Below are 25857 nucleotides of genomic sequence, written 5' to 3'. Positions count from 1 at the left end.
TTTTAATCATGCTTTCTATATTATTAGTGTTTTTATTTACCTTTTCCTCATTTTAGATAATATGCTAATTTAGTATTCTTTTTGAAAGTTATATTGGAATAGCACCTAAAACTTTACCTAGCATAGTCTTTTTCTTATAATATTCACTCCAGTACTTGATAATTGGAATAGATCAACTTAATTGTACAGAGATAATTATTCTTCCACCCTCCCTTTATTAAGAGGTTAAGAGATTCAAGTTATCTTTTAGAACTCTGAAATAACCGTCACATTCATGGATGCTTCCATATTTATTTATGTTATTTAATATAACACTTTTGAGAGTGTGTCTATTCTCACATTATCAATTACTTTACTGAGCAGAGGAGACACTATATTATCAGTATTAAGAAATCTTATATAATGTGGGATTTGAGGAAAAGAAACATTTTTCTAGGCTTATTTTCCCTATTTTTACTTGGTAATGACATTTAGAAAGGAAATTGCTTTTAATCATTTTTATGAAAGATATTGATTTTGAAAGATTATAACAACATACATATATAATCATAAATATCCAGAAAAATAGTTAAATGATGCATTTACAAAATATTACCTTCAAACATCTTGCTTCTTTCCTTCCAGTAATTTGTATAAAATGTTGAATTTAATATAAAACAAATCCATTAAACTCTCTGGTAGTTCCTAGAATTTAAATATAAATGAGTAAGCATAGTATTTTTCTATCTGTTTTTTGTATTAAAATATGTACATACTTTATCCTCCTTAATCTTAAATCCTTTTGTTTGTGCTGTAAAATAACAGCTTTCCCAATGGCATATCAAAAACTGTTAAATGTGTTTTCCCCTTTTCTTCCTACTAATAACGTTTTGTATAATACAAATAAAAATACAGTCTAATAGTTAAATTTATTATTTCAATATTTCTATATGCATATACATTACAGAATACAATAAAACAAAAAGCTTTACGGATATATGCAAGCATGTATGTGTGTTCATGTAAAGCAGTGTATATATTTTTTCCTTAAGAGTCAAAGCAATAAAAATTCTAACAGAAACTGTCAAAGATATTTTTCAATTCAGATTTTACTTTAGCTTTTAACTCAACATGTTGATTAAGCTCCTCCTTTGTTCAAGATCTTATGTCAATCTGGATCTTGAAGGTGTGGGTGGATCAAGTTAAAGAGAGAGAAGGTGATTAAGATAATGTAACAAGTAACTGGGATTTTCTTTTGAGAAACAGTTTTCCCTTTCGGTCAGGCTAATGATTATAGATCTACACCCTAACACCACATTTGAATTAAATCGCAATTGTCTAGTAGGTTTTTTCTATCTGTAACTCATCTGTCATGAAAGGCCATATGTGTTCTAAAAACTGTGCTTTGCTGACCTTTATATGTTGCTTAGAATTACTACAGGTATTTGGCTCTGAACATGTAAGTTGTATATTGCTGCAAAGGTAAAGTTGAACAATTGTTGAGGTTGTTTTTCCCTCTTCTTATTGCCACTGCTTCATATGTGAGCCTGGTCCCATCTGTTTGCATTTCAGACATAAATTACTTTGACAGTTAGAAGAAGCACATGCTAAATATATAAATCTCATAAAGTAGCAATCAATTTTACCTAACTGACTAGCTCTAGACAATTTGTTTCAACTTTTGAAGGTTTATAGAAAACTATTTTTTAGTTTCATCTTCCAGTCGAGGTCTCCCTGCCAACATAATATATAACAAGTCACTTGGATATATCACTAGCTGAATTAATATTCTGAGATTGAAACTAGTTTAGATAGGAAGGAACAAATGAATGAGTAAAAAGGAAATTTATTAAACTTTTACTATGTACAAAATACTATGATATGTAACAGGGATGCAAAAAGAAAAATATGACACTTCTGGCTTTCAAGGAGCCCACATTCTAAGAGGAGGTCATAACTCATGACAGCATCCTACAATTATTGATAACCAGTGAAATAGCTTGTGTTGGTATGGACTGACTGTCATCAAACCCAGATATCTACATTGGTTGGTCAGGTACTCAAGACATTTGTATCTCCCTCCATCCCTCATATCAAACCAACAGAAGACAAAGCGACTAGTTGGTAGAGTCAGGGGTAGCCATGGATGGAATATATGGTCTCTTTTTGGTCTGTATCAACAGTGGCAATAACTTGGAGCCATCTACAAATGCCCAAGTATGCTGCTGATCAGGATAGATTATGGACTTGTGATTTCACTGATATAGGGAATTCCTGCATAAAGAAACTGCCTCCACCAATTCAGTGCAAGATTTCTTTGAAACTAATAGTCTTAAATTTTTCTAGACTAAGAGAACTGAGAGGTTGAGTGATTTGTCTAGGACCACACAGAATGTTTATATCAGAGGTAGAACTTGAACCCAGTTATTCTTGGTTCTGACAGGAGGAGACAGAAAGTTATTTGAATGTATCATTACCTGAGTTAAAAGTGTAATTGAAACTAGTATATATAGGAATGAACAAATGAATGAATGAAATGTACTATGTTATGCTTCCGCTTTCGTATTCTGCTGATTGAATTAAAATATATTGGACAGGAAAATAAAGACTTTGGTAGCACAGATATTTTTATCTTGTCTCGGGTAGACCTTAAGGATTTGGGGAAAAGGAAGGATGTGGGAAATAGATAACTTTTCAACAAATTGATGTGTGAGAATGAAATTTTTATTTTGGGATTAGTGTGTGATTCCTAGATTCATAATTGATGGACTTTTAGCCATGAAGTAGCATATATCCAATGAAGTTTAAAATAATTCATTTGCTTGTAGCCCTGCAGATTTGAGCCAGAGAACTTTAGAGTGAAATTGGACGGGGAGTCAGAAAATTGAATGGAAATTCAAAGTCAGATGCCATAAGAACAGAATATTCATGGTCTGAATAAACAGTTATGTATAATATACAAAATAAACAAACTGAACTAACATTTTAAAGCAAAGAGAAAATAGGACCTCTCAAGTATAACTGATGTATTTTTGAGTTGCCACTATGAATATGGCAAGGACTAGTTTACAGACAAGGGGTGGTCAAGTAGCACTAATATTAGTATTATATATTTCTGAGTAGAAATGAATAAACTTAGTCTTGACTAGAGCAGAAATGTGGTCGTGTGAATCTGAACAAAACTCAATTAAAGTTGAAACTGATGATGAGTGAAATTGTAAATTCTAGAAGCAAGTTACAAAACAAATATGTCACAGAGACAACATAGAGCAATAATTGGGGTCTTCAATAACATAGCCAACTTCCATATGAAAACCCATTAGAAAAAGCTGGGATTTATACTGATACCACTTAGCAGGGACATGCTAGTTCTCTTCTCAGTAACTGGAAGGTCTGTTATATGGAATACCATTTCATAGAATCACAAATGTTGAACTCAAGGAGATATCAAAAGGTTATCTAGTCCAACACCATCATTTACCAGATACATGAGATTATATGATTTGTTCAATATTACAAAGGTTGTCAATGTCAGAGAAGGAACTAACAACCATGTCTTCTGACAACAATGCTTTTGCACCAGGATCATGTTTATATAGCTCTTTAAATTTTGCAAAATGCTTTCCTCAAAACAAGCCAGTAAATAGGCATTAAACTTATCACTTACTCTTTCCTACTTAAATGGAGGCTCTGGGAAGTTAAATAGCATGCTTGTTGCTATTTAATTAGTAATAATCTGAGGCAAGATTCAAACCCAGATCTTTTGATTCTAAGTCCAACTGCATTACAGTTCATTTTATTTTATTTATCCTTAGAATGTAGACCTAGGGACTATTTTTAGAAATTATTGAAAACAGGTTTCACATCTATATTAATAAAAGCCTTTAAACAAATACGTTCAAAAGTGCGATGGGACGATTCATAAAGTAGGCTACATATAGCTGGATAAATAGTGTGGTGGCTAGAACATGGCTCCTGCAATCAAAATGACCTGTATTCATATCTTTCTTCATAAACTTACTAACTATTTGTCCCTGGATGAGTCACTTAACTACTGTTTGCCTTATTTTCCTCATCTGTAAAACAGACACAATAATAACACCTACTTCCCTAGGTTTATGAGAGGGTAGAATTAGGTAATGTTTGTACAGTGCTTAGTACATAGCAGGTTACCTATTACTGTATGTTTTCAAGAGAGGTCTGGTAGAAACTTGTCAGTAATGTTATATAAAACATTCCTATTTACATAACCATTGAACTAGATGACCATTAAATTTACCCCTAACTCTGAAATACTTTCTTTGTAAGTCCTTTTATCTAATCCCAGCTACACAGGTTCTAATGATAACGGGTGTTTCTTGGACAAAAAAAAAAATAGAAAAATCTCCAGGAAAGTGCAGAAAATGAGCTTTGGATTTGCCACATTTTACTTTTCCTGATGCTTCTGAGCAAATGTATGAACTTATGCAGCTATTAATGTTTGTTGATATAAATGGTGATTCTGATGAAGCTGATAGTTTATCCAGATAGACATGCTACTGTATCCTGTATTCCAGGGAAACAACAGCCCTCACAAATATATCATTATGAGGTCCCCAAAATAGTTGAAAATATTATTTGACAAAAGCTATGCAACCCTAAATACATGTCTCTCTAAAAATCTTTACTTTATATCTGGAAAGGAAAATGTTTTATGAAAATTATTATTGAGATTGCAATGTAAGGAGTACTGTTTTAGACTAATAAGATCTAAATTCAAATCCCAACTATCACTAATTAAAAATGTGGCATTGGACAAGTCATTTAACTTCTCTCAGGCACAATTCTCATTTCTCTCATGTGTAAAATAAAAAGATTATACTAGATTAACTGCAATTTTCCTTCTAGTGCAAAATTTAGTCAGTGATGATTAAATATGTTTGTGTATATAATATGTAATTTTTTTTTGCAAAACATTGTAGAATCTTTATATGGATCCTTTAGTTCACCAATTACATCATTTTACATAGGAGTAACTGAGACCCAGAGAGATGAAAAAGCCTAGTAAGGTACCCTATTCCTGGCACAGAAAACTATGCTCAATATGTCAATATGTGAAAAACCTTAACCACAAGGGTACCCCTAGACTACAAGGCATATGAAAAGCAAGAAATGTATTGCTTCGGTTAAAGCAGGAGCACCGACTCGCCTTGCCTTTCTTCTACACAGTAACATCTTAGTTGAGACGAAGAAGTATTGCTAATTATCCAGAAGAATTACAGGGCTTATGACTAATATCTCTCTTTGCAGAAAATTGTACTGTGAGTGAGAATAAAGCAGTCTGCAAAGATCAAGTGCTACCAAAATTGCAGTAATACAAAAAAGTAAGAATTTACAGAGACAATGTGCAGATAGGTAATATCTTTAATGAATCTTAAAAGGACACTGCCAGAATAATATGCAATTGTAAAAGTGGGTTATTTTTTTTAATTGTAAATGACAATTTTAACACTTAAATCATCCATTTTCAATCTATTCAAAAATCTGTGAATAGAGATTTAAGTAAAAATGAGAAAATGCATGGGCATGTATAGCATTTTCCTAAGAGTGGAGGTTAAAGAGCTGACGGTATAGCTTTTACACAACATTTCATTCTGGAATGGGAAAAATACATGCTAAAAAAGCAGATGTCCAGTTATTATATATCCTACCTAAAAAAAAGGAAAATTGCCTTTCAGAAGTAAATAAATTGAATATAATGAAGAATGTTGAATTCATTTGGATTTCAGCCATGTTTTAAATAACCATATATCTTTCTTTTGAAAGATTTGTCTTAGAGCATGTGTTTTATCACATAACTTTCAACTAAGCCAGTGATGGAAATGAAAAAAATAATACATATATAAATATATAATTTACACCTATGTTTTTATATTCTCTGAAGAGTAGTGTCTAGTAATAAAGGAAGTTTCTTTTTACATCAGCTCTGAAAAAACTTCCACACCATTATGGAAAAGAAATATTTGGAAATAAGAAGTAGTAAAAGCCATTTTTGCATCCTTATTTACAAGGATATAACATGTATTTATTCAACAAATCTAATTTAACAAATGTTGACTGAACATATTCAGTATGCAGAGCCTTGTTCCACATAACGGGGGATTGCAAAGTTTAGGAAAGACTTAATCTCTATTCTCATCCAGTTTACAATTTATTAGAGGAGGTTGCTGACATAGTTAACTTAATGTTAATTGATTAGTGTATATATGGACTGTATTAAACAAAGTGCTATACAGGTTTAGGCGGAAAGTTCTTTATTGATGCTGGGGATTAGGGTAAAGCTATATAACTAAGGAGTTAGAAAACACCCCCAAAGTCATTTAGTCCAATTGATCTCCTATCTTTTACCCACTAGTGTTTTCCAGTTCTCATTCTAAAATGAAATACCTCAAAAATTGGCTTTAATAAAATGTTAGGAATTCAGCAAAGTAAGAGGGTGTGTGAGACATTACAAGTACAATGAATCATGTATGTAAAGGCCCATAAGCACAGGGCATGCTCAAGGTTTAGAAAAAGAGAGCAGTGTGCATGGAATGTAACAAAGAGAGATGTAATAGGCAAAAATTTGCACAGTTATGGTAGCATCAAAATGTAGTTCCTTGAATAATAGGCAAGGTATTTAGAAGTTTACTTAGTAGGCGTTTGGGTGCCTGATTGGGCTGTTTTGGATACTTTGTTTTGGGGAGACTTCCTTCATCAACACATGGCAACATGTCTACAATTTATAGTCTTACTGAATTATCTGGGGGATAGAGAAATTGACTAAATTGCTCATGATCATGTATCTAGTCCAAAGCACAACTTGAGCTAGGCGTCCTGATTCCAACTCCCACACTTTATTATTACATGATGTTGTCTCTCATTAAGGTGGTTAACACTGGTGCTACAAAAGAGAGAGTAGATACGAGAAAGGTTCTGGAAGTGCAATAGAGAAGACTTTATAACTTAAATGGATATGAAAAAATGAGAAAGAACCAAGAGTAAAAGATAACATAAAGGTTCTGAAATAGGACCTTGGGTTAGTGGTGACTGAAAAAGTAAACACAGAGGGAGTGGTGTAGTGTTCTGAGCTGTCCTGAGCCATGACAGAGCTGGAGTTCAAGTGCTACCTCAGACTTAACGAGTTGTGTTATTACAAATAAGTGAATTGACCTACAAATTCCATAAACAGTTTCCTGAATCTATGAGTAGCAAAGAATATGCTGTTGGGCATTGGTAGAGGGAGTTTCCTTATTTGGAAATTCTTTATAACAGTGAAAGTTATATTCTAGTAGTGAGAATCTGAGAGAAGATATATTAGGAGGGTATTAAACTAATTTAAAAGGTACTAACTGGTGCTTTTGGATACACACAAAAACACACACACATACACACATTTCTTTAATTCAGTTGTTTAAGTTGTGTCAGACTTTTCTTGACAGCACTTGGAATTTTCTAGGCAAAGATACTGGAATAGTTTGCCATTTCCTTCTCCATTTAACAGGTGAGCAAACAAGAGGGTCCCCTCTCTAGACCTTGGACATTGTCTCTAGAGGTCACCCATGTTTAGAATGCTTTCCCTCTTCTCCAACTACTGACCCCTCTACCTTCTCTTAAGCCCCAACTAAATTCCCACCTTCTAGAGGAAACTTTCCCAAATCCTATGAGGCCTTCCCTTTGTTAAACACTGCCTATTCATCTGTATATAACTTGCTTTACATATATTTCTTTGGATGTTATCTCCTGCCTAACATTGTAAGCTCCTTGAGTACAGAGACTGTTTTTCACCTATTTTTGCATGCTTAAAGCCAATGGAGGGCACATAGTACATGCTTAATAAATGTTTATTGATTGTTTGATCCTCTCATTTGTAATAGTTTAATCTCAAGGGAGCAGAGTAGGGCTACAAATTGCATCAATTTCTGCTATATCTATATAATATCATTCAATTTTTACTACAGAGAATTCAGTTTGTAGCTGAATTCAAGTTCAACAAACAAATATAAAACACCTCTAAATTCTGTCTTATATGGCTTCTGCCTTGTATCCTAGCCCTTATATAGTACATGATAAGAGTTTAAGAGAAATATCAGCAATGTTTTACGTGAAGTCCAAAAACAAAACTGTCACAAGCAAAAGGGTGGAACAAAGAGTAAGAAAAAACAAAACAAAAAACAATTGTTAATGATACTGAAAATCTCTATTCAATGCATCTTAAGTATGTGTGTATGTGTGTATATTTGTATGTCTATCTTTAGATACATATAATTAGGAGACAATACAGTCAATTAATTATTAAACACCTATTATACATCAGATACTGTGTTAATAGCTTTACAAATGTTATCTCATTTTATCCTGTGCCATAAGTGCTATTACTATCCCTATTGAACACTGTTCAATATATAGGACACTGTTGCAGAGGGACATTAAGTTATTTGCCCAGTGTCACACAGATAGGTGACTGAGTCCTAATTCAAACTTGTTTCTTCCTGATTCCCCTCTATCCAATGAGGCACTTAGCTGCCTATATACACTAATACTGTCTGAAGCTTCCTCTAGTTCATTAAAGCTTTTAATATTTTACAGTTAAGAACATTATGTAATCTATGTCCATAATTTAAATTTTTAATATTTTTTGTTAAATGTTATTAGAAAAAAGGCATTGTGAAATAGGCATTGAAAATATAGTTTAGAGCTTTTTACATAAAAAGTATTATGATAGGTAAATATTGCCAGAGAATTCATGATTCAGTGAATAACCTGATATTTATGGGCAATGTGTAATATAGTATGATATTTATATTATGAAAATGATTAATTGGCTTGATAAGAGGTGTTACCTATATAACAGGATTTTAAAAATCCCTTCACCACCCTAAAATGTAAGAATGTGGGAGGAGCACTAATTAAATATATATCTACCTAAAAACTAAAGGTAATGATGGGGTGTTTGGGATTTATGTTTGTAATATCAGTTTGTAATACCACTTTGTAACATCAGTCTGTAAAACCAGTATGTAAAATCACACTACACCTCCCCCCAGTCTCAGAGCATTAACTATGACCCTTCTCTTCCCCCTCCCCCCCGCCCCTAGCTTCAGAGCAATAATTATGCCCAGCAACAACTCTCAGCTTGGAAAAATAACAAATTATTCCTATGAATCCTTCATAAAAGTATCTATAAACATTCCAGCTTAGGCAAGTATTATCTCCCCTTTGTATAGTGTCCCGCTGCCCCCATGAATCCTTCAGTACCCTATCTCTAGGTTGACTCCTTGGCTACCTCAATGAATCCTTCAGGACCCTATCTCTGGGTTAACTCCTTAGCCTTGGTTCCCAGACATCAATCTTGTCAAACATGACACTGATAGGTGGCAGACTGGGCACTTCTCCATCAGCCCTTGACCGCTAGCTGACTTAGTTACATTTCAAGGCTAAAACCACAGCTCCAGGTAGCCCCCCCTTGGGCTTTTTCCCAGTGAATCATGGGCAATATGCCTACGCAGTTACATAAAAAATGCATGTTCCTTTACACATGGACCCCGCATTAACTCCTCCCTAATCCCACCCTTAATCACCTAGTTAGAATAATTGGCATGGGTTCTACTATGGATTCTCCTATAAAAATCTTAATTCTAACCTTTTAAGGTTGCAGGTCCCATAAAGGACTCTTTCCCACTGTACAGCCTAATAACCCTTGCCCGCTGTAAAGCGTAAAATAAACTTTTACAACTCTGACTCCAATTTGGCTTGAGCTGAATTCTTTCAAGACTGAATCACAGGCTTTCTGGTCTTAGATAAAATCAGAGTTCCTGCTGAACCTATTGTGAGGCATGCCTCATCAGTAACTCTGTTTTCCAACTTGTTTTGAGCAAAATAAATATGTATTCAAATGTTTTGATGTATTCTTCAACATTGTTAAAACAAAGGAAAGGATGAAAATTATTTTGAACAAAGAACTGAGATATTGGAAAATTATTCAGTTTTATGTTCGATAGGTTGCAAAAGCCTTGGATTGAAATTAGGAATAAAAAAGTCTAACTGTAATGCACTGAGAATGACAATGCTTTTCACTTGAGGACAGCTATTTTTTATTATAAGTTAATGAATTTTTCTCTTAATGGCCAATATCTCAAAGGTAGCTTCTTCAGATTTATTTCTTATAAATCTTGTTATCTAAATTGTATGTTAATGAGCTGAAAATTATTTGTTGTGGTAGGACTTTGTTAACTACAGGCTCCATCAACATTGCAAACAATCAAGTTAAGAAAATCACAGAACTGAGAGTTGAAATGGATATCAAAACCTAGTCTTACTATCTAAGTCTTCTCTTCCTTAGGCTAAACCTTTCTGTTTCTTTTAAGCTATTTTTTTTTATGACATGGAGTCAAGACCCATGATTATTCTGATTTCTACCCTCCATATGTCAATGGAGATCCAGCTGTTGTCTCCAGAATTCATCTCAATACTCTATGTGTTGTCTGTTCAGGAGAGAATGAGGTGATTATAAAAATCACCCTTATTCCTGAAAAAATGTTGTTGTTAATTCATCCCAATAACTAATAGCTTTAGGTTTTTGGCTGTCATATTTCTCTGCTATTTCATGCAGGCCATTAAAACTATCAAGTCTTTTTCACACAAAATGTTTGCTAGCCATGCCTTCCTCAACCTGTGTTTCTGAAGTCATTTGTTTTAATTCAGCTGTAAGACTTTATATTTATCCCTAATAAATAAAATTCACCTCATTATATTTAGCCTGATATTCTAGCCTCTCAAGATATTTTTGGATTCTAACTCTGTCATCTGTTATATTTGCTATTCTTCCCAGATTTATGTTATTTGCAAATCTGAAAGGTATGATATCCCTCCTTTTACACAAGTCATTGACAAAAAATAAAATAACAAAGGGACAAACTTTGATCTCTGGCACTCTGCTGGACAACTTCTATAAAACTAAGATAAAACTACTCTTTGAGTAGTTTTATCAATTATTGATCAGTTATCAATTATTTATTGGCCTCATCTTATTCTCTTTTCCACAAGAATAGCATGATGAAATTTGTTATGCTCAACAGGACCATAATAGAATATAGAATCTTTACTACTCCAAATATTATCCTTTTCCCAGTAGGTTGAGATAAATTAAATTGGGACAAATGTAACTTTTACTTATAACATGATTCCTTTCCTTATATCACTTAGAACAAAATAGGAAAATGACATGCAATAGAAAAAACTAGAAACATATACACAATAATACATAAATACTTGCTATTTGAAGGTAAAAATATGTTATGTAGGGTACAGAGGAGAAGTTTGTGACCAACATAGGGATCTGCGAATGCTACCTGGGGAATATGGCATTTGAATTTGATTTTAAATCATAGATAAAATTGAAGAGGGAAAGATTGGGGTGGAGGTAAAGAGTGAAATTACAGGCATAAGAAACAGAATGAGCAAAAGTTATTTTGTTAATAAAATGTTAGGTATGAAAAAATGACAATCAGTATTCTTATTTTCCTAAAGAACAATAAATAAAATTTTAAGAATAGCATAAGGCAAGTTTGAAAGATGGAATAATTCCTTATATGGAAGACCTTGAAATTATAACCCCCCTCAAATCAAAATATAGTTTGAAATATACATACAAATAAAAAATGTCAACCAAAAAATTAAGGTGAATCAATGACTGTCAATAAACCAATCAATCAAGAAGTACCTACTAGAGGCCTATTATGTGAATGGCACTGTGTCTGGTGTTTGGTTTAATAATGCAGTGAGGAGTATTGGATTTAGAATCAGAAGACCTGAGTTAAACTCTTGCCTTGTCATTTGATACCTATGTAATCTTGGACAACTCAGTTAACCTCTTTGGGAATTAGTTTCCTTATCTGTAAATTGTTTCTTTAGGACTTGGCATCATTCTGAGATCTCCTACTGGAATAAAATAAGATATATACACATGACTCAGGAGTAAAGAATTTGTCTTAACTGGAAATCTTCAACCTAAGGGAAATATGATAACCACTTTGTCTGGCATTTTGTCAGAAGATGTATATTAAGGGATAGATGGTCTTTGAGGTCCCTCAAAATTCTAGAATTCTTTCATGAAAGAGAGAAATTTAAAGATTTTAAAAAGAGGAAAAAAATTTGCATAAGGAATTTTGACACTGATATGATGGATTACAAGGTAGAGAAAATCAATGACAGGAATGTCTGTGAAGATGTTATTACCATAGTTTTGAAAGTGGATAACAAAGGACTAGTGGTGGAGAGAAGATGAAGGAGGGGTTAAAAGAGATATTTTGGTGATGAAATCAGCAATAGTTGATAGTGACAGTCAGCTATACTATGTGTTTCAAAAACATTAATTTATGTCAACTAAATTGAAATATTAGGGAACATTTTGACCATAACAGAACTTCAAATTGCCTAATGCATGATTTCTTTCTAGAGAAGAGTGAACAGCAGCCTAAAGTTGCTGATATTGTCACTATTTATTTTTAATCATTAACATGTGCAAAATTGTGCCTCTTTTAATACTTAGTTATAATAAAGTTATATCTATATATGTACATATATTAGTAATAAGTTTGCAAGCTCCTTTTATGATGAGATATTTGTAGCAGCACATTTAGTGGTAGAAAAGGCATAAAAATAAAGTAAAATACCATCAAGTGGGGGATGTCTAAAGAAAATATTTACACATTAATGCAATAAAATATTACTGTTCTGTAAGACATGATAAACATGATCATTAAAAAGAAGTCATAAAAGATTTATATGAATTAATGTAAAGTGAAATAAGCAGAGTCATGAAAACAATGTACACAACTAGCTCAAAAATAGAAATCAAAAGAAAAACCAACATAAAACAATTGAAATTAAATGTTCCCAAATTATAGACCAAGATTCTTTCCCCCAAAGCAAAGATACGTAACACATTCCCCACTCTGACTCCTTTGCAGAGATAGGGGTCCAAGGTGTGTTTATATTGCGCTCATTGATTCTTTTTTTCTTTTTAAAGGGGAAAATGGAAGGGAAGTATGTTGGTAGAGTGTGGAGAATATAGATGATATAATAACAAAAATGTTAATTTAAAATATTTTAAAAGTCTCAACTTAAGATCCACTTTCCATAGTAAACCTTTCCTGGGTAACCCAGCTGCTAGTGACTCATGTGTTACATTATGTATGCATGTATATATTTATATAGATAGCTAGAGAGCTAGCTACCACCCTATCTATCTATCTATCTATCTATCTATCTATCTATCTATCTATCATCTATCTATCATGTTTTTCATAGACATCAATATTTATGTATATTGTACATACAATATACATGTATATACATATCCAGGGAGGTCATTATTAAACTTTTGAGTGTGAAAATTGACAAACTGTACATATTAGGACTCAATTGTTTTGTTGACTTTTGGATTGAAGATTATGTTAATAATGCAGATTAAATTTAAAGTCGTGCAAACAAATTTTTTTCCTGAGAGTTCAGTGGTTAAATGTTTACAACACATCCCTAGTATTGGTCAATGGGCATTTCTTAAACTCAGGGTGAATGCAGCAGAAGTGTGATTGAATGAATTCTTCAAAAGGCTAAAGAAACAGTGATCCAGGAACTGTAGACATTAGTAATATTAGTAATGATGATGATAAACATTCACATAGTAATTTAAAGTTTTCAAAGTGTTTCATATCCTTTCTTTCATTTAAGCCTAGTAAAACGCATATTACATATAACAGATATGTATATGTGGTGTATTTGTATAAATATGTAGATTAAGAATATATTTTAAATGTTTTAACATCTTATATATATGTATATTTAATATATATTTAGGTTATAAAATATGTTGGTATATAAATATATATTTATATTATTTCTAATTTATGGAATAAAACAATCATTTTCATGACATAGCATAATAAGAAAAGGTGATTGTACATGAAACTGCAAATCTATTATGTACAACTTGCTATTCCTTTTGAATATTTAATAAAGTTATCATTTAAATGTCTTTTTTCATTATTTTTCTCCCCCTGCCCTAGAAATGGTTACCATTGTACACAGACATCTAGGAGTGCATATATGTTTTTGTGCATGCATATATGTGCATACACAGATATATGTGAAATCATTCTATACATATTTCTATCCATCAGTTCTTTCTCTGGATACAGATAGCATCTTTTTTCATATGTCCTTTGTAGTAAGTTTGGGTATTTATAATAGCCAAAATAATTTATTTAAAAACTATTTACATAAACATACATTATACATGTGTTGCATTATATGTACTAAGTATATAAGTATGCCTATAGATATATTTGTGTGTATTTGTATGTATACAGTCTCCCTATTTAGAATGTGAGCTCCTTGGCCACAGGATAGTTCCATGTGCAAAGTAAGAGCTTAATAAATGTTTATTGATTAGTTGATTGTTATGCTTTCCAAAATGCACTTTTAAAACTTTTTATACATGTATATGCACAAAAATATACCATATTTTTGTGCTGATATGATGCCTAGTATTAAATTTAGCCAGTTTAGTCCAACAGCTATTCATTTCAGTAAAATTTTAAAAATTCAGTTGGATGGATGCATCTATTGTGTATACCCTAAGCTCTTTGTCATTCAGTCCCTTTTTGCTGCTTTCCTGTCTACCAACCATGTTTCATACTACTCTTTACAATTAAATTTAATTCACTTCAACAAACATTTATTAATTACTGATAGTGTAAGGCAATCTACAATGTATTGGGAATCTAAAAGCCACAATCCATTCCCTCAAAGAGCTTGCTGAGGGTGGGGCGGTGGGGGAAATAGGAAAGGAGATAAGATGTGCACTAACCTAGGAGAATTATCTAGGGATGGTGAACTTGTTCCTTGGAGACAGGAGTGGAGGGGGGCAGGGCAATGTCATTATAAGCTTCATAGAGGAAATAGCACTAAACTCGAGTCATATTTGTAGGAATACAGAATCCATATAAACTAAGAGGTTGAAATACAAAAAAAGCATACATTGCAAGCATAGGGAATATCTTGTCTAAATGCACAGGATAGGAAGTAGAATATCTTAAGAGGAATGGTTCCAATTTGGCTGTGATATAAAATTTGTTAAGAGGAATATGAAATAAATTTGGAATGACAGATGGGAGCCAAAATGTGCAGGACCTTATATGCTAGGCTTAGGGGTTTGGTTTTATTTTTAGAAGCAAATATCAGGTGCTTTTTGTGCAAGGGAGTGACAAAGTCAGGCCTGTGACCTAGCACAACTATTTTGGCAGCTGTGTAAAAGATAGAATGGAGAGGAGGAAAGAGTGGAATGAGGAAGACAAATTGGGAAGCTATTATAATAGTCCGGGCAAGACATGATAGCATAGGTTTTTAGTGGTTCTATTAGTGGAAAGAATTGTTAAAAGGGATGACATGGGGGTAGAAGTGACAAGTCTTGTTATAACTAATTGCATGTGGGAAGCCAGAAGGAAGAGCCAATGATGATTCCAGTTATAGGAATGTGTGGAAAAGAAGTGTGTTTGGGGGGAAACAATGAGTTCCATTTGAGGAATTTTGAGTTTGAAATTATGTTACAGATGGCACTAATACCATCACTTTCTTAGTTTAGGATTTATATTGGGATGAAATGTTGCACTCACTTTGCTCTAACATATCACCATAACATAGGTAAGAAGTATATGTTGACACTTAGCTTTTCTGTATATGACCCTTACCCCTCATCTCCATATGAAAATAGGCCTATTAATCATGGCAGGATGTAGTAAAAGAATCAAGTGGCATTCAGTAATTCATGGCTCCTAATGCCTGTGACTGGGACTTTTTATGTCTTTGGGTAACCATGAAGGCCCCCCTCAAAGCTAAGGGCACAATTCTGTCTATTTATAGGAAAAGCTAACCCCTGAGGATTAAGGAAATTAGAGAATCCTGGAACTACCCTGGTTGTGGGGGAAAGGAGAAGGCAAAGACGATGAGGCAGGGAAAGTACTACATATTTAGGGGTGTCAGTGATATTTCCAGTACATCCGGGAATAAACCATTTGATCTTAGGTTCACTAGATACTTGACAATGATTGGAATGGAGTGAAACCTCTTCTCTAACAAGACCAACTTCTTCAGTATCTCTCAATCTTGTTTTAATCTCTCAATGTTGTTTTCTACTGCAAAACTGTTGTCATGATGTTCCTCGATCCGAAATGACTTTGCTCTATCAGGCTACGTATCTAAATTATGCTACTCCTTCAGAGTCTATCTCAGTTCCTCTGTCCAAATTTATCTGATTACCCTGCAGAAGAAGAATGTTTCTTCTGTACTCTCACCATTTCTAAAACTGTTTCATAAATTCTTCTGTTGGTTTTTAATGTTATTGCCTTAAATTGCAACATACTGTTTCATGCCTATATCTATTACTTCAACAAAAATGTAAACTCCTCACACTCTTTTACCTCTTAGCCTAGGGCTATATAGTTTCTTAAGACAAAGTGTTGACTACAGAGTAACACAGCTTCAAAGAAACACACACACACACACACACACACACACATACACACTTTGAAATGTGTCATGCCATTCATCTTTTGCTCTTTGTAACCTTAGAACAGCTAGGTGGTGCAGTGAATAAAGTACCAGAACTGGGGATTCAGAATGACCTAGTTTAAATCTGGCCTCTCACACTTACTAGCTATGAGACCCTGGGAAAGTCAGGCAACCCTCTTTGCCTCAGTTTTCTCACCTATAAAATAAGCTGGAGAAGTACACTGCAAATCACTCCTTTATGTCTGCCAGGAAAACCCCAAATGGAGTGAAAAAGAGTTGGCTGAAAGTGCTGGGCATCAACAATAGCAGTCAGGGAAGTCATTTAAGTAATCCAGATTCAGCAACCTCATCTGTTAATTTGGAAGAAAAATATCTTCCCTAAGAATCTTTCAGAGTTGTAAGGATGAAATCGATACAATATATTTAAAAAAATAAGAAATAGCACAAAAAGATATTTGAAACATTTTTTTTTTTTTAGTTTGGAGCAAGTTTTGCTTTTGTTTGTTTTTCTTTATGTTTTCATCTAGTTGTATGAGTGTCATGGAAAGCATGCAAAAATAATTCTTTTTTTTTAAACTTTGTCCACAGTAATACATTTGGAATATTAGAAGTTTTAGATTATGACTAATGAGAAAATATAATTTTCTGGTTTAAAATGGTTACAATTTTTATAACTCTTTTCTGCTACTTATAAAGAGAGGTATTGTCATATGTTTTAGTCTATATTTATGATTAAATATTTAATATTTATGAGTGGAAGAACTTTGCCAGAAGCAATACCTCTATATGTGGATATATAAAAAATATATATCTAAATATTATAAATAAATTTAGTTTTTAGAGCACATATTCATGTCTTTTCTTTTGACGATGAACTAAAAACTATATAAATATATGTACATATATATATTAATATGAAGTAATGCTGGGTTTTTTGATACTTTGAAAAATTAACCATTTGTAAATATAGTATAAATCAAAAGTAAAATCTCTTGAGATAGATAACCTCTTACTGACAATATGTTCTTTATTGCAAAGGCAATCATAACCCTCACCAGTTTCATAGAAAATATTGTGTTTAGGCTGAGATATGACTCATTCTAACCACTATTTTTAGTTAAAAGTTTAGGTGGCAGATTCTAAACTAAAGAATACATTTTTTGGCTTCATAAGAATAAAGACAAATGTCAGATCAACAAATGAAAGTCATAGATAATTGGCATGTGCCAATTCATAATGCATTAATTGTATTTTTATTATTAACTTCAGCTAATGCCAGTTTAACATAATAGTATAAAAGTTATATATACATACATATATACACATATGTATATATATACACATATTATATATGAGAAACTTGTATCAGAAGGTATATAAATACTATGAAAAACATTTATCTGGCTTTCATCTTCTAGGTAGTATATATTTCTTTTATATAAAGAGTTCAGTTAAAAGCAATTAATCTGTTCATTGAAGAGTATGAAACATGAGTAATAAAATGACTTATTAAAGATCCACAAACCTCTTCTCTATCCCTTCATCCTGCCACAGTCTCTCTCTATTCTCTTGGGTCTCAGCCAGGGAATATTATTCCTTTTTCAAACTTCCCCAAGATCCACTTCCAGTAAAATTTCTGTACCCTCCCCATGAAACTATGCTGTCTGCTTCCACATAACTGCTGATATATAATGACCTAACAACCATATCACTTTTTAAATTTTTAAAAAGTGTGAAATCCAAAGAAATGCATGTCTTATGACTAGACATTTTCAAAATTGCTTAATAAAATACCTCAAGAAATAATTTTATGAATATTTTATTGAAAAGAATACAATCCCAAACAATAGATAATCATTTCCTAATTTCCTTTACCTATTTTCAGTATGAACTTGAAAATATACATTAGGAAATATGAAAACCATTAGAGATTTAGGAATAGTATACTATTTTAAAACATTTTAAATTCTCCCTTTTTTAAAAAGTCCAAGGACTTACCAATGAAATGATTATGGCAACCCCAGTAATATGCATGGGTTCGACTTCCATTCAAAAAACTTTCAAAAGCAGTAAAAAATAAAGGAACTTAATACATTGTGAACATTTATATTACACACGATAATTGGGATTTAATCAAGCATTCCTTTCTTATAAAAGCAAACAGATTTGTCTATCTGAACTTCAATTGACAAATAAATGAAATCACCTGAGTTTCTGGTAACAATTAAAAAAATTGGCTTTATATTTACATTTAAGTTTTGCAAAATGCAAAAATAATGATAGCATAGGCCTTGTTTTCTTTGTGCTGCACACTAGAGGATACAGAAATGAATTTTGCCTTGAGCTAGCTAAACATTTAAGGATTCTGTAGAAATCTCTTGCAGCTGCACAGCAAAAATACATTTCAGTTTTGTAATTATGTCCTGCTCAAAAAGTTTTTATTTTTTGTTGAGATTTTTGTAAAACAATATTTTATATAATTCATATTGAGATGTAAAAAGAAAATGACATTAATCTAAACATGATACATTTTTAATGCCGTTTTATAGCTCTTCTGTAAATTCACATCTGTTTCAATGGTGCTAAATTGAAATAGTTTAGCTGGAAAGGAAATTTGAAACCAAGAATAATAGGTTTCTTATATATATTGTGGTACTACCACAAGATGGCTCCAAAGACCAAAATATCTTCCCCAGCTTTTTGGGGAGTCTGAGCTATCAAATATAAGAATTTCATCTGAAAAATCAGTAGCATAGCAGTTCACTTTCTAATGGGTCAATAATTTATTAACATAACCCTATCTTGACACTATGATTAAGTGATGAAATCTAATTTATTTTCATTTAAAATTCAAGCAGTTACAGCTTATAAGTTCTAGTTGCCAATAAGTTTGGAGCAAGTGAAAGTGAAATTTGGGGAAAAGATGAATAATAAAAGTAGTATGTGTGATTAATTATCCAATCTTTTTTTTGTTCTAGTATTTTTTCTCATTCCTAATTTAAATTTAAATTATGTAAACATTGTTTTAGGAATTCACAGCCTCCCTCCTTCCATACTCCCCAAAAGCAGATTTGGAAGGACATTTTTTTCCTTAACAGGATGAGAATATTATGGAAAAAAAAGGTTAATTTCTGACATTTATGAAGGAAAGTTATCCCTGTGGGCCACATATTGACATTGTTTAAAAATGTAATATAATTTATGTTTAATTTTATTTTTATTTATTTTGTTAAATAGTTTCAAATTGCACTTTAATTTTGTTCCAGGAACTTGGGAATATCGTGGTCTTGAGTTTAATACTGCTTGCCTTGGGCACCAAGAAATTATGATTTGTCCAAGATCATACAATCAGTTTGGGTCAGATATGGAAACTAAATAGGTTTCTTCCTGCTTTGTGAACAATGTTTCTATCTACTTTGGGATCTGCTCTCTTTCAGCAAGAACAAGGAAACTTTACTTACAGCAATATCAAAATTCCAAGTAGCATTTGCCTGTCCTTTCACAGGATACTAACATGACATATAATTTTAATTAAGAGAATCATGATTATATTCTGAATAATCTATAGACTAAGTGACAACAGAGTATGACAAAATTCTATTAAAATAATACTATGTAAGGGCAAGTAAATATCACATAGGAATATTTTATCTCAATGACAGAATGACTCTGGGACTACTATATCATAAGTACTATTTTTTTTTTACCCCATTCAATCGGATTTGTTCAGTAACAATGTGCTTTATGTAGTAGTTATATTCATCTGCATGAAATTTTATATCACATACATACAAACTTATGGCTTTAAAATTCTAAACATAAAAGTAAATGTGTTTATTAGTACAAAGATTTTCAAAGGGGTTCTCTAAATTAATTCTTTAAGTTGAAAAATGAGACACTCTGTGGTCATCATGCTGTTACATTGCTGTTTCACTTAAAAGGATAAGTAATTAAAGCATAACACATACTTCTTCATGGATGAAGGGTATCTTTAATAACTTTTTTTCAGATATGTAATGTCAAATGGCTATAATTATCTGCCCACACATGATAGCAAAAATGTAATTTTCCACAGTAGAATGTGAGCTCCTTGAAGACAGGAATTGTCTTTCACTTTGTCATTTCATCCTTAGCACCTAGCGGAGTGTCTTGCAAAGAGCAACCATTTAATAAATGCTTTTTGTATTGGACTGAATTTCATTGGTTAGGATTGAATCAGACATTACTAATTGCCTAAAAAGAAGAATAAAAATAGTGCAAGTTCTAGTTTTCAAATTAGTTATTTATATCAATCTTGAAAACACAGAATGAGCCTGAAGTACATAAATAAAATATATTGAAGCTAAGTTTTCATTTGGAAAGTTTTGCCTTCAGATTCTAATCATACAACTTTTTAAAAAAAATCAATGTCTCTAGTACTTAATCAAAAGAGTAATAAGCTCCTGGTTTTTCTTACCTGTTATATTGATTAGTAAAGTATTCTTAAGATTTATAGATATCAAAACATTTATAGGGCTATTTCCATAATGTAGTCTCTTTGTTCATCATTTTTTTTATCATTTTCATTCCTCTGACCTCAGCAAGGGGACTCTGAAAGGAACCATTACTGCAATATATTCTGGAATGGCTCATGTGTTTCATTTGAATGAGTTTATGTGGGTAATGCAGTTCACACTGTTTAGTTTTTTTCTTGCTCTCTCTTTGCAGTCTTCCCTTCACTCCATGTTTAAAATAACCATCCTTTAATCATCCACATGACATCTATTTGGGGTTTAGACAAAGTGATTTTGATAACAGCGCTATTTTCTGTGACTGTACTACCCTCATGTAAACTAGTTTGGGTTTGTTTTTGTTGTTGTTGTTGTTTGGAATTCAATGAAAAAGAAAAAAATGAGTGAATTTATAGGAATATGAAAAATACTAATACATAATATATAGTTATTTATGGTAATAGGTCAGAGAACTTTTGAACTTGAAATCTGTTCATCTATCCTAATTTGAAAGAGGGAAGAAGCCTAGAAAGAGGTGTCTTCTACATTAAGTATCTTATTCATAAGTCTATGTCTATGTTAATATAGACAAGTGACTTGTCCAAAGTCACATAGATGGGAAATACTAGTCATGCCTACATTTTAATCTGGGGAGGACCATAGTAATAATAATACCAGCAAATCATAATTTTATTGAACTTTAAAATTTACAAAGCACTTCTAATATGTTACTGCATTTGATCCTCACAAAAACCCTTTGAAATAGTTCTCATTATTATCCCTTTTACAATTTGGGAAACTGAGACTGAATGAGTTTAAGCAACTAAGAGTGACAAGCTAAGTAAAAATCTGAGACTGGTTTCAAACATAGGTCTTCCCCTTTACAATTCTAAACACTCTACTGTACCACATAGGTAGCCAACTCTCTCATTTTTGCTGCTGAGGAAAACAAAATAATTTTTATACACTATGTTTGCCACTTGTACTCTTAAGAGAGCTGTCCAGGATTACATTGCTAGTATGTGTCAGAGGCAAGATTGAACATGGGTATTCCTAGATCTCTACTACATAACAATGTCTCAAAGCTAAAATGCAAGACAACATAAACAATATAATAAATGTTACTATACAGTTGTAATAGTCTTATATTGTTGTTGAATCATTTTGGTCACATCTAACTCTTCATGTCCTACCTCACTTGGGGTTTTCTTGGGAAAGATACTAGAGTGGTTTACCATTTCCTTCTCCAATTCATTTTATAGACGAGGAAACTGAAGCAAACAGGATTAAATGACTGGCCCAGGGTCACACAGATACTAAGTGTCTGAGGTCATATTTGAAGTCAGTAAGATGAATCTAGCCTCCCTCATCTTATGTACATAAAATTAATATCAATGATATTAGATATTTCACTCACCCCTCCAAAAATTAAGTAATGGAAGATATTGTCTTAATTGCAATTAGTTATTCTTTTTTAACTTTCATCTTTGAGGCTAAGAAAATAAGAAAACAGCATTAGATGACCTCTCAAGGTTCTACTACATAAAAAATTCTATAATTATAAAGCCTGCTCTTATGTTATTTTAGTATGTAAAATGGTAAATTATTCTGAGTCTTCTTCAGTGTCTTCCAAATCCAATACTCATAATTAATTCCAGGATATGCGATATAGTTCATTAAATTGATTCTAGCCTCCAGTATAGATGAAGCATGCTTATATCGTCAATAGTTGCTGTTGAACAATACTGTGTCATTGTAGAAGCTACAAATTTCAAAATAGTTAGGAGAGTATATCAGCATCTGTCTGGTCCTGACCTGATTCTTTCCCTTATCCTCCTTGCTTATCATATTCTGCTCCTTGACCTAGTTATGGCTACCTGCCCTATCTAACAACCATCTCTTCTCTCAACCAATTCTCTAGATATAAGTATTTTGATTGAATGTATTTGGGAAGTGGTGAACCTAAGGAGATTAGCATCAAGTCTGTTGACACTTCCTAGCCTCAGTTCCAGAATCATTTCTTTCCTCTCCGTTTCATTTAGATAAAACTATAATTTCTGTACCTGTTACTTACTCAAATTCTAAATTATCATATTTCCATTATTTTCCTTAAAAGGACTACTATTAGGGAATTTTTAGGAGACACTGAGAGCATAGTCAGGGCCTCTAGGTGGGACAGTAGACAGTGCTAGCCCTAAAGTCAGGAAGACTCATCTTCATGAGTTTAAATCTGGCCTCAGACACTTACTAACTCTGTTACTTTGAGCAAGTCATTTAACCTTCTTTGCCTCAGTTTCCTCATCTGTAAAATGATCTGGAGGAGGAAATGTCAAAGTACTCCAGTATCTTTTCAAAGAAAACCTGAAATGAAGTCACAAAGAGTCCAACACAACTGAAAAAATGTCTGAAGAACCACTGAGAGTATACCATAAGATATTGTACAGTCACACAGGCCATTCAATGACTTAGTAAAATTAATAAAAACCAATGTGTATCTTCAGAAGTAATTGTTGTATAAATATGCTATACTGAAATATACTACTAGATTTAGACATTTTTGTCATTCTACTGTTGTATTTACATGTTAAGCAAAATCAAATGAAAATTAAAGTGAAAAATTTCAGCTCATTAATTTGCAGGCACAAAAATACAATTTTACTTAATGAAAAAAGACAAAAAAAAACAATGTTTTAAAAGACATCCTGGCATTAACTAATCTAAAATTAAAAATCAAATAAGTTAATCAGAAGATATTTATTTCACAAGAGAATTTTTTTGCTTTATTGACCAATATGCCAAAATCACAAGCTCTTGTGTATTTAATGAGGTATTGCATGATTTACACACAAAAAAAAAAATACTAAGTGATTTTCAGAATCAGAACTTTGCATTAAGGTAACAATGATTCATAAGTAATTATTAATATTGTTTTTTTAAAAAAAAAATTTAAAAAAACCCTTTTTTTTTTTTTTTGGTATGGAGGGAGGCCTGCACATCCTTTGTACAATTCTGGAAAACAGTTCTGGTCACTGCAATAGCAAGTTCCTGGCTGTGCAATGTCTAACAAAAGCCCTTTCTATGTAGTGCATAAAAAGGCCAGCTCTGGGAACTTGAAGTAGAGCCAGTGATCACCATGGTAGAACCAAATAATTGTTTTGTCTCCAACCCTGCTTCTTCCAGCCCCATGTCTATGGCAGTCATTCAGGACAACCCTGATTTTTTTTTTAAGAGGAAAAAAAGTGTACTTTTAATGAGATTTTGCAAAAGGGAAACCCTTTGTTAGACAATGAATTTATTCCTCAAATAGTGAGTGCAAATAAGTGTAAAATCACTCTGTTGAGTGACGGACCAGGGGGCATTAGAATTACATCCTCTTTTGTACAAACTATACTCTCCATCATATGGAGTGTGGTAAGGAGGGAAGTGACAGTATATTTTAAAATTGAGATTCTGAACTGAAAAGAATTTTAGAAGTGGCATAGTCTAACTCTATTATACACATGAGGAAACTGAATCCTGACTAATGTCAGGAAGATAATGAGTCAGAATTAGGACCCAGGTCCCTTGACTCCAAAATTTAGCATTCTTTTCACTGTGTTGTGCTGTCTGTCCAACTGCTATTTTCAAAGATATGACATCTTTGATTACTCGGATTTTCTTAGTTTAGGCATACTTGACAAATACAAACTAACTCCTTTTTTCTGCCTAGAAACAAAAGCATATTTTTAAAAGGTGACTTCATTAAAGTATGGACCTTTGTACAAATTACAAGGTGCATCATCTCTTCTTTGACTGTCCATACAAAGCAATTTGGCATTCTTGAATGATCACACCCAAACAAAACACAATCACTAGAAGAAACTTCAATCCTTAATGTGGAAATTTTGTAAACCTACATGTAGCAATATCTAATGTCAATTCTTTATGTAAATACATACAACTAAGCAGAAAAATAATTCTGCTGTATATATATATATATAAAATATTTATTTTTAATTATTCTTCAAAATTTTATCTGCAGTAAAGTTGTGAATGATGGTACAGGATGGGAATCTGTAGCTTTTTTTTCATATACAACAGACTTTTTCTCCAAATGCAGAGGCAGATTCACTCAGTATAAATCTGCATGTTGGTGGTTTTCACTCTTCAGAGAGTACACATTGAAAAGCTAATCTGATGATGCAATATAGTTTAAGACTACGGATTAGAAAGCAGTCTCCTCCTGTTTAGGGAAAATGTCAGGTTAAAATGAAAATTGTATAGCTATCTAAGCTAATGGTTCCTCATTCTCATCTCACTTTTTATTATTTAATGAAATAGAATTTTTTCAGTCTTAATGCAACAAATGAAAGGAATGAAACTTTTTTTAGAACATAAAATAAAAGTCTATGTAATTCTCATTTTAGTAGATATCAAAGTTTCCTTTTGTGTACTTTCAAAAAAACTCTGTTATACTCTAAGAAAATGCAAATTCTTTGAAAAAATGTTTGGTGTACTACTGTTACTTTTCATGTACTTAATATTAAAAAAAATAATGTCTTCTCCAAGTTCAAGGAACTTGATATTAACCATCCTTGACTATAAAGTTATATTTTCCTGACTTATCTTTAAAACATGAGCCAAAATAATACCTTTGTTAGTTTTGCATTTGAAGTTCTTAAATTTTCAAGCAACAGTTAAGAAACCATTTCTCTATTTTTCTCTGCCCCACAGAACTTATTCTAGCTTGATATCTGTCTATCTATCTATCTATCTATCTATCTATCTATCTATCTATCTATCTATCTATCTATCTATC

General features: G+C 32.4%; 1 protein-coding gene across 2 annotated transcripts in view; it reads right to left on the bottom strand.

Annotated features, from left to right (window-relative positions):
* Positions 1 to 25857, bottom strand: part of LOC138171080 (cadherin-10) — a 313231-nt gene that overhangs the window by 280994 nt on the left and 6380 nt on the right. The window contains exon 2 of one of the 2 annotated variants that reach the window (XM_069100488.1): positions 596 to 684. The exons of the other annotated variant lie outside the window; for it this stretch is intronic. The gene's annotated coding sequence lies outside the window, so the exon portion shown is untranslated. The remainder of the gene's footprint in view (positions 1 to 595; positions 685 to 25857) is intronic. 2 annotated transcript variants of the gene reach the window in all.

The sequence above is a fragment of the Petaurus breviceps genome, unplaced genomic scaffold, assembly GCF_028583685.1.
Source record: "Petaurus breviceps papuanus isolate PSGF00001 unplaced genomic scaffold, PetGlider_PUasm1.0 41, whole genome shotgun sequence".
In the NCBI taxonomy this organism is placed as follows: domain Eukaryota; kingdom Metazoa; phylum Chordata; class Mammalia; order Diprotodontia; family Petauridae; genus Petaurus; species Petaurus breviceps.
This window is presented reverse-complemented; position numbering and strand designations above follow the sequence as displayed.